The 13,544-nt window shown below is 38.1% G+C and overlaps 1 protein-coding gene across 1 annotated transcript in view; it reads left to right on the forward strand.

Moving 5' to 3' along the window:
• Positions 1 to 13,544, forward strand: part of PTPRN2 (protein tyrosine phosphatase, receptor type N2) — a 645,766-nt gene that overhangs the window by 209,093 nt on the left and 423,129 nt on the right. The gene's annotated exons all lie outside the window — the stretch shown is intronic.

The raw sequence follows: 13,544 nt of genomic DNA on the forward strand, positions 1-13,544 counted from the left end.
TCATTAGAGGTGTCTGTTTTCATAGCCTGTCTTGTACAAATAAGAAGCAGAGATTTGAGAGTTCAGGGTGTATCTTGCTATGCTTAAGCTGCAGCAGCGTTACATATGCAGAACCTGGTTTTATGTTACTTGTGAGGAATAATGCAAGCTGAACTCAGAATTCCGTCATTAGAGGGTTTATGTCTCTAAGGCTAAAGCTAAGGCCAAGTTTTGATATTTGTTAATTCACCTGTGTGAATTAGTATTTTCCAGGGGGGCATACAGAATTTTGAAGGAGCAATTCTAGAAAGATAAAGGTAAGGAAAAGCCACATGTGTTTTCCAGGCATGTGAAAATAATTTCAAGGGTCAGTGGCTTTGCAGTTGGAATTAACAACATGGTAACAGAAAGAGGAAGAGGAGAAGGTGACCGCAGTTCCATTTTTTTGTGTGTAATGCAGAGAACAGTGATGTGCAGAGAATGCTCCTAATGAAATAGTGTTTCTAGAAATAATGGCTTTTTCTCTTCATCACAAAGATAGTTTAATTTCTTTTTTTAAACCCTCCTAATAAGATCTGTTTCTAGATGAAGAAGGGATAGAGGAGAAATGAATGGACTAAACTGGTCTGTTTCAAACAGTGTTTAGAGATTTAGGGCACAGCAAACTTCCAATGATGATAATTTCAGCTTTCAAGTGGTTTTCTGCATTTCTGGTTTCGGAAGAATGGAAATGAAACTGCTGTTCATTTGATTGAAATATTTGAAAATGGAAGTGATTTTAGTGAGAAACTGTTCATCCCTTACTGAGTATCTAACTCAGAGCTTGCCCAAAGCCTCTCTGCTACGTTTCAAGGTATCCTGATCTGTAGGGAATGACTGCCAACTGCCCAGATGGAAACTCTAAATCAGGCGGCAGACAAATGTGGGATTGCCTCTGTGAAAAATAACATTTTTCAGTTGTTTTGCAGATTAGAAACCTGTCATACTTCATCGCTGTCACACAACCCTAAACATTTTTTAGGGAGATACAGGGAACAGAGTGAAGAATATGAGATGACTAAACACATTCTTATGTAATAGGAAATTGTATCAGATTTAGGTTTCATTGCAATCAATACTATGAACAGGCAGTGTTTCTTCCCTCAAGCTTTATTCCAACCCCTTAATTCATTGTGTTTAGGAAACGTTAAATATTTCCCCAAATTATTCCAAATCAAGGCTGTCAGTTGCAGTTGTATGGAGTAAACATCACAGGCTGGGAGGGTACTTACAGAGAATCATTTCTTCCTTCCAGCAGGTTCTCACTTCACTGTCACAGAGCCAAAAAAGAGTTGGTGAAAGAGCAGCTTTCCAGCATCTTAACACCTGTCTTTCAGTAATTTTCAAACAGGGAGCTGGAATATTTCCTTTTATCAGTTGAGATATCTTCAGGGTTGGTGGATGAAATGAAAGATTTTGCATTATGCCTTTGAAAACTTTGTACAACGTGTGATGATTTGCCAATATTTAGTGGCTGCCATGTAATCCGTCTCTCCTGTAAAGATCCAAAATATCCTGCTGTTGTTGCATTAAGATAACTATTTAACAAAGCATACAGGAATTAGAGAAAAAGAAGTGGTATGTGCTTAAGCATTTTTATAAGCTTTACAAATCAGTGTTTGCAGACATCAAACACAAATCTAAATGGTAAGCGCAGTGGTTTTATCTTTCATTTAGAATAAAACAATGCAGTAATGTAATAATCACATTTTCTAAAGTCTCATGGAGCCCAAGAAACCTCTTCATACCAACTGCAACATACCATCCCCAGGAGTGCTACTAAATAGAGTAAAATTGCTGACAAGTTATACATCCTATTTTATTTTTTCTGGTGAATGTGTTTTGTTTAACTTGGAAATAAAAAGTAGAAAAGTATCTCATCATCTTTTTATCTTTCATTTTCCTGGATGTGTGCTTGAGAAGTCATGCTTTGCTCATCATCACCATCTAGGCTGTGGGGTTTTTGTTTCATTTTGAACTACTCCCATTTCAAAGTCAGTTTTCCATTCTGAGGCAATTAGCAGCCTGGCAGCTGTCAATAGATGGGAACTAATTTTTCTTTTTTTTTTTTTTTTAACTATGATGATTTCTTCTACCAATAAGCAGAAAGTCTTGCTTTGAATCAATGCTTTTTTCCATTTCACTTTATATTTTATCAATTAATATTGCCCCAAGATTTCATGCATCATTGCAATGTCATTTCTATAACAAACTCTGCCAATTGTTTTCTGTTTAATTAACATGTTCAGCACTGTTTGGGAGGGAAACAAGTGTAGGTTTTGCTAAGAAGAAAAGAGATGCTGGTTCTGGTTAGGGAGGGAGGTGCCGTGAAGAGAGTTATGGGCCAAGTCAGAAGAACCACATGTCCAGTTTCTCCCCAGAAGAAAAGATTCTTATGACAGGAAAGAGAGAGGGCTGCATCCCCTACTGTCCATGGCTGGAGGGTTTAAGGTGCTGTGGGGATTATAACTCCAAAGGAGAGAGGCTTTCCACTCTGGATCTACATGGATTCTCTTTATCTGGTCTCTTTTTTGCCCTGTGCTGACAGCATTTTTCCTCAGGGAAACAAATTCCCCTAACTGTGAGAAATCCACCGTGGGCAAAAAGATGATGTAGTTGCAGCTCTGCCACAGAAACATGTCATTACCCTAAGCCAGCTGACATGCTCTTGAAGAATACCATTTGCTGTATAATTCAGAACCCTGACTAGACTACCCCATACTCTTTTAAACTATGACTGTTACAAAACCAGATGGAAAACAAGGATGCTGCAATGCTTTCCTTAGAAAAGCATTTGGGTTGTACCATGTCAGGTGCAACAACAAATCTGGACTTGCTGCTCACAGAGCAGCTCCACTTTTGGAGATGGGCATCCCACTGACACTGAGCAGACTGTTCCACAATTCACTGGTGGCATTCGAGAAGTTAGAGGGCGTATACGATTTTTTTACTGTTTTGCTCAGATTTTGTGTTTCGTTTCTCTGGGAATTTGAAGATATAATTTAAAAAGTCAGAATTATCATTTGGAAAATGAAGGATACATATTTAGGAAACACAAATCCACAGTGCATAGTATTGCCTGACGTTATGCCGGAATAGTTTGTACATTTTGTTAGAATAAGTTATTATGACTCTATATTTTGATTTTTAGTTTATTTTATATTTATATTTATTTCAAAAGGTGATCAAAAAATGTGATACTAAAACCATATCAAAATCGACTGTTTGCTTTTGAGTAGCATATGGTTGGCCACTGCAAAATATTGCAGTGCAGAATGGAAGTAAGTTTATGGGCTTTGTAGTAGTGTGTTTCTCAGAGCTTACAATGAAAGTCTAAAAAAGCCATAGATGGGCTTTCCTGTTGTTATTGATCTTCTGTATTTAGACCAAATTTTCCTTTCTTTCCTTGGTGCTTCTGGTGCATTGCGTGTGTGTTTATGTTGCGTGTTTTTCTGAACAGGTTTTTAGAATTTGGACTCGGATCCAAACACATTAATTCTTCAAGGGCAAAGGCAGCATCACTTGTCATTGATTCTGCCAAGCATTTAAGAAGAAGTGACATTTACCAGGGCTTGTTTTGAAGATTTATAAATGCAATATAGATTTGGCAAGAATAGCTGCTTCAATAAAGGTTGTGCTGCAACCTGTAAGCATGAGCTTTACCACCAGCACATTCACTAGCATTATGTCATCCAAGTAAAAATAAATATTCAATAAACAATTTATTAGGGATGTGAGCTCACTTCTGCTTCATTCCACTTGGAAAGTCTTGACATCTGTTGCCTACATAGTGTTATTAATGACACAATGAAATGAAGACAAATTAATAGTGGAATTGTCAAAACTATGTCAGGGAAACTTGCCCTGGCTAACAAAAATGATGCAAAGAATAATAGGAGAAGTGATATATCTAGGCTGTATACATGAGGGTGTTTGGTATAACAGCTAGGGATAACTGAATCCTAACACCTGACAAGAAGTTATTCTTTCATGGGCCTGACTTTTGTTTTATGAAAAGTGCTTTGCATTCCTCAGGGGCATTTGAAGAGCTTACACTAAAAGTAAACAAGATTTACAACCAGCACAATCCTCATTTGAACTACCAGATTTGTGTGATGTGACATTAATATGAATGATAACAGGAGTAACAAAAAAATCACCACTTCCTATTCCTGTTAGCAATGTGAGGCCATGTAGCGTGGGGAGAGTGGGAAAGGGTCCCCTTTAGCTTTTTCAGTACAACAGTTACACAAGTTTCCATTCAGGAGGGTTTTCGTGCACCCATTCATCCAACTGCATCCTGCAAAGCCTCGTGACATCCAAGGCTGCACAAAATTTGGGGCAAACCCTGTTCTGGGGAACTGTCTAGCTAAACTTCACCAGTACCGATGGAGAGAAAGGTTTTTTGGAGTGTGTTTATTCACATGGGACCCCTGGTGGCCTAGTGGTTAGGATGGAGCACTTTCACCGCTGCGACCTAGGTTCGATTCCAGGTCCCCCGGGCAGATGGAGGTCGTTAGCCCTGTGAGGCCATCCATCTATGAGAAGGTCACTCTAAACAAACCTACGTCCTGAGGACCTCACTGCCATTGTCCAAGCTCGCTTGGCCCCGGCAGATGAACCTTAGGATTAAAGGGTGGGCTCAGTTCAGCGCAAGCTGTGTCTCACCTAAGAAATCCATTGCGCAGGCTGGAAAGGTAAAAGACCTTTCCCAAAATCTTCGTTCACGAGGACTGGCCATTATTATTCACATAGAAGAACCTGCTCAGTCTCTAGGGAAGTAAGCAGCCCTGCTTCTGTGTCAGGTACCACTGGGGGAATCCTGGGTGCAGGAGTGGTGCTCTAGGAACAGGGACACCTGGGGACTGCAGCACACCTTGTACTGGTGGTGGTGCTCAGGCAGCTGAAAGCTGGTGTGTTGAGACAATCTTATTTAGCCCCGGCTGTAATGGGGATCTCAACCTTCCACCCCCCCAAATTACACACACACAAAGTATATAAACATCACAGTCAACAAAACAGATTTTTTCCTAAATACAAAATGAGTGTGAAAAAGATTTAATTGTCTTTTGTGGATAAGAATATCCACACTGTGGATAAGAATATCTTTGCTGTAATCTTGGAAATCTTGACCAATTCAAATGTACTTTAAATCAAAGAGAATGATCAAAAATTATCTTTCTGAGTAACACTGAATACATTTGGCATCTAAAAATGTCATAGATTCAAGGGCATATCTTGGTACAGCATAGAGCAAAATGGACCAAACCTAACTCCCTGCTAAATATAACATAAAGTACAAAATCTCAGTCTTATTTGGCTGTCAAGACAGACGTATTCAGTTTATATGTTTGAACCTTTGGCATTTAGCTGAGAAGTAATTGAGGGAAGGAAATATTTTTTTTATGTCATATACTGTATGTAAAATAAAATCTATAAATATAGTTTATCTTTATATATAGACATAGAAATAAATGGTGAGTAGTAATAGTAAATTAGCAATAAATCATTGAATTTGCAATTCCCTGGGTTTCTTTTTTATGTGTCACAGTAAATAACACAAGATAATTGTAGATTCTAGTTTACTCCTTGCAACAAATAGTCCTACAGTATAAAATAAACTGATTGTTTCTCTAGATAAAAAGAGTATTTTTTTCTGTTTGAAAGTCCTAACACTGTGTGGGGTGCTGTGAATAGGGACCAGCAGATGGAGACAGCACGTAAATGGGGGAAGCAGGACATTTTCAATAGTTTATTCACTCATTGCTCTTTCCTTTATATGATTTGTGCCTTTTGGGGCCATGACAGCAAACATTTTGTAGGTAAGTTGCCTTCCTGAGCTATAGATATGGGGAACTGAACCACAAGCATTTTGGAGTGAGAAGAGGGCAGTTCTTGGTGGTTTTATTCTGATATTAGAAACCATCATGGAGGAATGTATGGAACTCTTGGACACCTTAGTTACTCTTGGTTACATTTGCAGGTAGAGTTGCTTAAAGTTTCTTTACTAAGAAACGGAAATCTGGTCAATGACAGAGAGATCTTACTTTAAGTAACAATATACTTGTAAAATATATGTGATATTCTGGCATTTTAACTTTGTGTCTTTTGTTGTGAATTAGCTTAAACTGCTCTCAGAGCAATCAGATTGATTGCTGCAGGTTTCATCTATCATGATTGTTATAACATGGGGGTAGCACTGCTGTTAATTAAAGCTACATTACATTTTCCAGTATTATTTATATGCCTATTGGAGTAGTTTATAGATGAATAGAATAATCAATGTTCCTTTCTTATTACGTTTATGCCTCCCTTAAAAAGAATTAATATGCAGGTTTTGGTTTTTTTAAACATGGGAGAAAAATGCATGTGACATTTAGCCAGAATACCCTGAGGAAGTGGAAAATAAGGCACATGAATGTTCCACCACATCAAAAGTATGGTAATAGGTAGCAGTCGATTATCTAGAAATATATCATTATTTCTTAAAGCTGGCAGCCAGTGATCAGAAGACTTATCTTCTGTAACAATACTAAGTGTGAGAGAGACATATGAGCTACACCACCAATGTTTTGAAATGCTTTAACACCATTGCTGCTTCACCTCAGCGTTTGCTCTGAAGGAGATTTGCTGCTTTGTACAGCATTCAGAACTGCTGATGGACAAATTCCTGGAATGAATGGTGTTTTTGAAAATATATTCAATTCTTTATATTTGTTTCTAGTCCTTAAATAATAGAGATACACTGAAGTCAATTTAAAAAGCAACTACCTGCCACTTAGTTCACATCACATTGCAACAGCTCCTGGTGGACTCTGCTTTTCTCGCTGTTCCTTGTTTGTGGCAGCCCAGTTCTACAGTATTGAGATACTTCATGAAATGCAGTACGACTTTAACCCTTGAAATTGTGTTTTGTTCTATCTGTGATGCAGATAGAGAAGTGAATTTCAGAGCCTGTTCTGCATGACAGGTTGAAGGGCAGATTCAAAAGGAGGCAAGTGTGCTCCTGGTCCCTCCTCATGGTGCTCACCCCTCTGTGGCTCAGCCTGCAGGTCCAGATTACACCTCAAACCATGGTCTTTGCCCAGAGGAAGTTCTCTATAGTTCATAGTGAGGACACTGGGTACAGCAGGTCTGTGCAGTCAGTGCTAGACCTTGGTGGCACGAAATTATTGGAGTTATTTCAGAATATTCAGATTTTAACTGAACATAGAACTCACAAGGGTAAAATTGCTCTCAAGACTGATAGGAATTTCATGTTCCCTCTGTATGCTTTATTTCAGTGTTATATCATTGTTTCTTTTTTGAGGCATTTTGTTAGTCAGAGTTTTCATTAAATGACATTTAAACCTTCTGTTTATAGTTATGAGCAAAAAATGATGAAGCTTTTTGAGTGAAATATTGTTATGAATGGACATCAACAGCAATTGTGCTCATAAAGACTCAGATTTTATGGGCTTTAAGTTCATATCTGATTATTCCAGCTCTTCTAGTGTAAATATTTTAATTCACTGTCAGTCTTGCTCAAAAAAATAATTTGAAGATTAAAAAAAATATCTTTTTAGTAGCCTTGTGGTACACTGTGGTAAAACTGAATCACAGCTTGTAGCATGGCATATTTTAAGTGTTCGGAGAGATCGACCCCAGAAGACAGTAAAGAAGTTAGAAAGAAATCAGAGTGCATGAAGCTGACAAAGCATCAGTGGGAATCCATGAATCAGCACTATATGAATTGTCCAAAAATGTTATTAAAGCTCACTAAGTTATTAACTGGATGCAACGAGGGAGGGAAACTGAATGCCATGTTGGAATTAATGGCAGTCAGAGCTTCTCTCACTAAATCTTTTTCATTGTTGACTAAAATAAGTAAAATAATATAATTTTTTTCCAGTAGACACCAGCTAAAACATGAGCAGACACTGTACCTTGGCTTACAAATGGTATGATGATTTGTTAATTGTATTTCGATTATAAATCAGAGCCCTGAGATGCAGAGACTGAAAAGGCTTAGATGAAAAAAATTATCTGCCATGCAATGGACAGTAATTGCATCCTCCATTGCAGTAGGTTGGAGGGTCAATACCCAAAAAGTTTAGGTGCACAAGAGAATAAAAAAGAAGATAATTCAAATACTCCTCTGGCTGAAAACGCTATGTTACCCTGCAGGGTTGCACAAATTCACTGTGTGAATTTCTCTACATGGAGTGAATTCCTCTACATGGGGTGAATTCAAAATTAAACCTGGGGAGCCCTAATCAGATTTTGGGGGAGCAGCATGACCTGCAGATTTTTGATCTTTGCTTCAGGCAAACTGGCTTGGCTAATGCACTTCCCTGGAAAACTCCCAGCTTTCAGCCACCAAGATCCTTACAAGGTTCCTAAGGGAACCCTCACTTCTGCCACTGCTGGGCTTTTATTAATAATAATAGCAACAATAACAATTATTGTTATTGTTATTGCTGCAGAAAGAGGCTCTGCAAATGCATGCAATATATGGCCTCTCCCAGGAGGAATTTACAGTCCAAGAGAGATGGCTTAAAAATGGAAAATGGGGGATATGGTTCCCCACAAACTGTATATAGAGTTTTTGTCAATCCTTTAAAATAAACAAATTATCTTTTGTCTGCTTTAGTTCATCATGATGCAGGAGAGGATGTGGTGAGTAGGAGATCAAAGGCCTTTGCTAGGGAAAGTGTTTCAGGTATGTTGGATTTCCTGATAAGGTACAGTGGGAGTATCCTGGAGAAGCCTTTACTCTGACTCATTGTAACCCTCCCTCCATTCTGCCAGCTTGTGCTCTGTGCTTTCTTCTGAAAGTCTTATGTTCCCAACCAAATGTGGAGGTGCCCTTGCTGTCCAGCCTGGTGTGGCACCCCTGGGTATTGGTTTTGCATGTGCAGTTCAAAACACTCCTCTGACAGCCGAAAATTGATTTTTCACAAACATCAATGAGAGTTCAGCAGTTACATAAAATGGGGGTGAGAAACACTGTGCAGAGCTGAAAGAACAGTTCTGCTCATAAGCATTTAAAAATACATGAAGAACTGCAGATTTGAGATGAATTTGCTAGAATAAGCATAACCTGTATATCCACTTAATTTTCTATACTGATTTAAGTGCTGGGACATTTTCGACCAATTCTACCTTGTTACAGGTGATGTTTTAATTCCCAGACTGAAGACACTTCAAAAGTCCTTTCCCAGGAACTATATTTTTCATGACAAGAAGGCTGTCATCCTACTGTTAGCATGAGATGAAATGGATAAAATAAAATGAGAAGTAAAACCTGCTGATTTTATATATATATATATATATATATACATATCTCCATTCTTAGCATTGTACAGTCTAGTATTATAACCAGTTTCTGCATACTTAAAGAGATCCTGTGTTTGAGATGAATGGAAGTGTACAGTGGTGGTAAGACATTTTGGAAAGGAATAATGTAGAAAAGGAAGGAGAAAGGAAGAGAAAAGTGAAAGATATTTTGACAGAAAATGAAAGATCGTCAATTCTTATTCTGAGAGGGGATTGTAGAGGATTAACATAGCAAAGAGAGCTGTTTTACAATGTAGAATTAACATCAAACCTTTTGGGTTAAATTTGGAATAGTTACGTGCATCTTGACATGATTGTCAGCTACCACAGCTGGGTTCAAAGCTCGGTGAAACAAGCAAAGTAGTCTCATCTTTATTTTAGTATCACTATTTTGAGTGCATGTGAATATTTTTTCATGTTCATGAAAACTCCTTGGGCTGACAGCACTGAGGAAATGTCTGTGCATAGTCCAGGGTCAGAAGGAAAGGGTGGAATAGAAGGTGCACCTTTACTCACCATATATTATAGTTGATTGGTTTTTAATGAATATGTCACAGCCTAGACATGGCAGAAAGGCATTCAAGTTAAGGGTGTGATTGACCATGAGTTAAATTAAAGTTGAACATTACTATGAAGTTACAACCATGCAAGGCAACCTCTTTTCCTTCCTAAAAAACATTTCTGAGAAAGGAATTATCTGCTTTCAGATTGAGAGTCAACAGTTTGTGGAAAGGTTTATACAACATGGTGAATAGTATGGGACTTATTTCAAGGATTCGGGAAGCCTTTCATGTATCCATTCTGTTCTAGTCTTTGGAAAGTCGTCTATTCTAGGTCGAAGTCAGGAGATATATTTTGCATTATCATATAATTCTTTTATTACTCTCAGCTCCAGTGGCAGAGAAGTCTTATGTAACACTTAGAAACTTTCTCTTGTATAAACCAATTATTTGTAGCTCTCTACAAGAGCTGAAATAAAAGTAAGGAAACATTGCATACTGAGTCCTGTGAGAGCACTTCATAATATCCTTGGCAAATGAAGCATTCATTTGGCTTTTTCAAATAATAGAAATTTCAAAAAACTGAAGAAAAAAGCCTTCCCTCCACCTTCTGGGATAGTTACTTAGAGTAAATTAAAATCAGGGCTGTAAGCAGATCATGCTGGTAATTTAATTTTGTGGAGATTACCACTTTTATGTATAATAAAACAATGTATGAAAATTTGAAGCCATAATCCTTAGGCAGCCCTTTCATCTGTTCATTCAAACAGAAGCTCTTTGCCTGTGAGTGAATCGCTGCTGAATGTAGCAACTGCAATTCCTCAGTATTAGAAAGATCCCAGTAGAAGCTCCAAAAGAGGGCAACAAACTCACCAATGTAAGTCCAGTACTCAGCACTGGAAAAGAGAAGGAAAAAAAACAAAAGCTTCAGAGGACTTTCAGGAGAGGGTGACCACAGTCCCTACTGAAATGTATTGGGCAACAGTGGTGATGACTGTTTATAAACCCCAATCACCTCTTCAAATATAGTCTGTACAAGATCCTTGTCATCCAGGAGGCAAACACAAAGTCTGACCAAAGCAAACATATTCAATTAGAGTAAGTTTTCATGGAAGTGTAGTGCAAAGTGTCTTGACAGATTTTCTTCCAGTTTTGTAGAAACCATCTTTAGTCACAATTTTCAGTACAAGTGAATATTCTAATACAAAGATACAGAGGAATTAAAAGGTTGTGGTTTAAGAACTGGGTTTAACTTCTCTATTGCTATTTTTGCCATGAACTTGTCATTGCAAGTTGCATTGCACAATTGCTTTTGGGCAAAGTTCTATTTCAAGAGGAAACACCAGGATTTTATCTTTTGGCTTCAATTTTAAGTAGAAAATACAGCAATAGCAATTGAAAGACTTACTTTTGTTATACACAGAGCTACCTCAGCATTAAAGCTGCAATTTTGACTTAGCAGGAGCTGAAATATATGAACATTATTGGGTATGTCCTTGAGCTCTGAAAAAGGAGGTCTGGAATGAGAACAAGTGCGGGTCCTTTGGAGAATGTGGAAAGGCAGCCTGCAGAAAGGCATGTCCATACGTTGACCTGTCTGTTGTCAAAATAGGGAAGAAAGCCAATCATTCCCAATTCTGCAGACATTCTGACAGCTAAAGTAGGCATTAACAATTTGCAACACATGGCATGGGGGATGAAAGTCTCTGAGCTCTACAGCTGAGAGTTTCCTGGCTGAAATGAAGTAGCAGTTGAAGGTATTTCAGAGAAAAACTTATTTTATAATCCACCATGTAGGGACAAAATGGATAACAATACTGAAAAATGATGTCACAACTCGAAAATAGTACCTGTTCTGGCTTCGAGTCTCAATAATTCTGAGTTTTTTTGGCCTGAGTTGGGAATAGGAGCAGGAAGATTTGCACAGCCAGATCTTTGGGCAATGAGAACTGTTGTTTCCTTAAAGGACTTAAATTGAGCTCTTCTGAGATCTCCTTTGCAGTGTTAAAAAGCTGTTGGTTTTCTTGCTTAGACTTTCAGAGGGAGGGAAGATTATTTGTATGAATAATTCTGAACAGGAATAAATTGAGACAGAGAAGTAGCAGATGAATATTTTCAACTGTTGTTATTATAATTTACATGCATTAACAATGTGGTCAGGTATATTTGAAGGGACATACAAAAGAATGCCATTCCTCAGAAAAATTGAACAGCTGAGAGAAGGATATATGTATTTGAATTTTGATTATTTTTCAGTAATTGTGTGTAATTGTTATAGCAGCAAAGCCAATTAAGCAGGTTGAGTGAAATTGTATGATAAACGTGAAAACAATTTTTACTTTAATTTTGGAGACAGAAACTAATTTATCTTTACCAGTGTGAATCTGTGAAGCTGTTTTCTTCACTATTTACTCTGCTTGCTTTTGATTTGATTTCAACCAATAAAATAATTCTTAGACATGTACTCTCTGTTGACATAGTCGTGCTAAGTGTTGAACATAGTGGTTAAAACAAGAGTAATTTCATTATCTTTTTGTAGTTGTGGTTAATAATAATAATAAACCATTCTGTGGGAAGAAAAGATCTGGGGAGATACCTGAGGATAATAAGGAAAAGCTGCAACGTGCCTAGAGTGACTCCATTAGTTTTGATTTTGCAGGTTGGGTTTACTAAAGGTATTAGTGTCTTGCCTTCAATGCCTTTATACTGGAATTTCCTTTTCACATACATTTAGCTTACGGAATTCCAACTGAAATAAAAAAATAATTAAACCTTGGACTGACACCAGTGAAAAGCGCTGCTTTTTGTAGGGGTCATTTGTACCAATGGCTGGTTTTCATTGGGTCCCACTACTATCAGTGATGTTCAACTGAGAGCAGTTTGGTATCTGCTGCTGTTGTTGTCATAGTATTTGCGTCACTGCCGTGTCTGCCAGACTCCTTCTCTCTTTCCTTGACACTGTCCGTCTGTGGGAACTGGCGGCTGGGAGACTCAGGTCCCGGCAGACCTGCCGCAGGGGGGATGGTTAATCAGGGGCTGGGAGTCCCCCCATCCCGTTCCCTGTTACTGACATGGAAGTAATGCGCGTACAAGAGCACTGCTGTGATCCTGCTCAGCCAGTGGACAGAAATTGTAATAATTGGGTGGCGAGGCCGGAGCTGGCGCGAGGTGTGACGGCAGAGACAAAGGGAACAGGAAATCACCGTACGGCGTCATATGCTCCTTCTCAACCTTAACTCTGATTGCAGCTGTCAGCGTGCCATTATGGTTCTTCAATGTGCTGTTTTATTCAGCTCAGTGTGTGGGAGATCTTTTTTTGAAACTGAAACAATGCTGGAAAATGATTGGCATAAGGTTACCTTTAGGCACGCTGCAGTTCCTGAGACTGTTGCATAAGAAACAGTAGTATTAACTTACTGACAAGGGGATTTTTGATTTAGTTAAAATCTGTATTTTTCATCCATGTCATGTTTTAACTCTGCAGTGAGTTAGAAGCGCTGGAGATACAGCTGAGAGAGCATATTTTCTTAACTCTACCTTCTTAAGATCTATAACAAGTATTCTGTTTTTCTTTCATCTATTTACTCTCCTTTAATGCCACACTTATATTTTTTTACAGCATTAAGGATGGTTTGAAATGCATTAGGATAAAATGTTAAAATAGTGCTGCAGGAGAAAAAAAATATATTGAAGATAACAAAAGACACA

This window comes from Neopelma chrysocephalum, unplaced genomic scaffold (genome assembly GCF_003984885.1).
Source record: "Neopelma chrysocephalum unplaced genomic scaffold, ASM398488v2 Primary Assembly neopelma1_72, whole genome shotgun sequence".
Classification (NCBI taxonomy): Eukaryota; Metazoa; Chordata; class Aves; order Passeriformes; family Pipridae; genus Neopelma; species Neopelma chrysocephalum.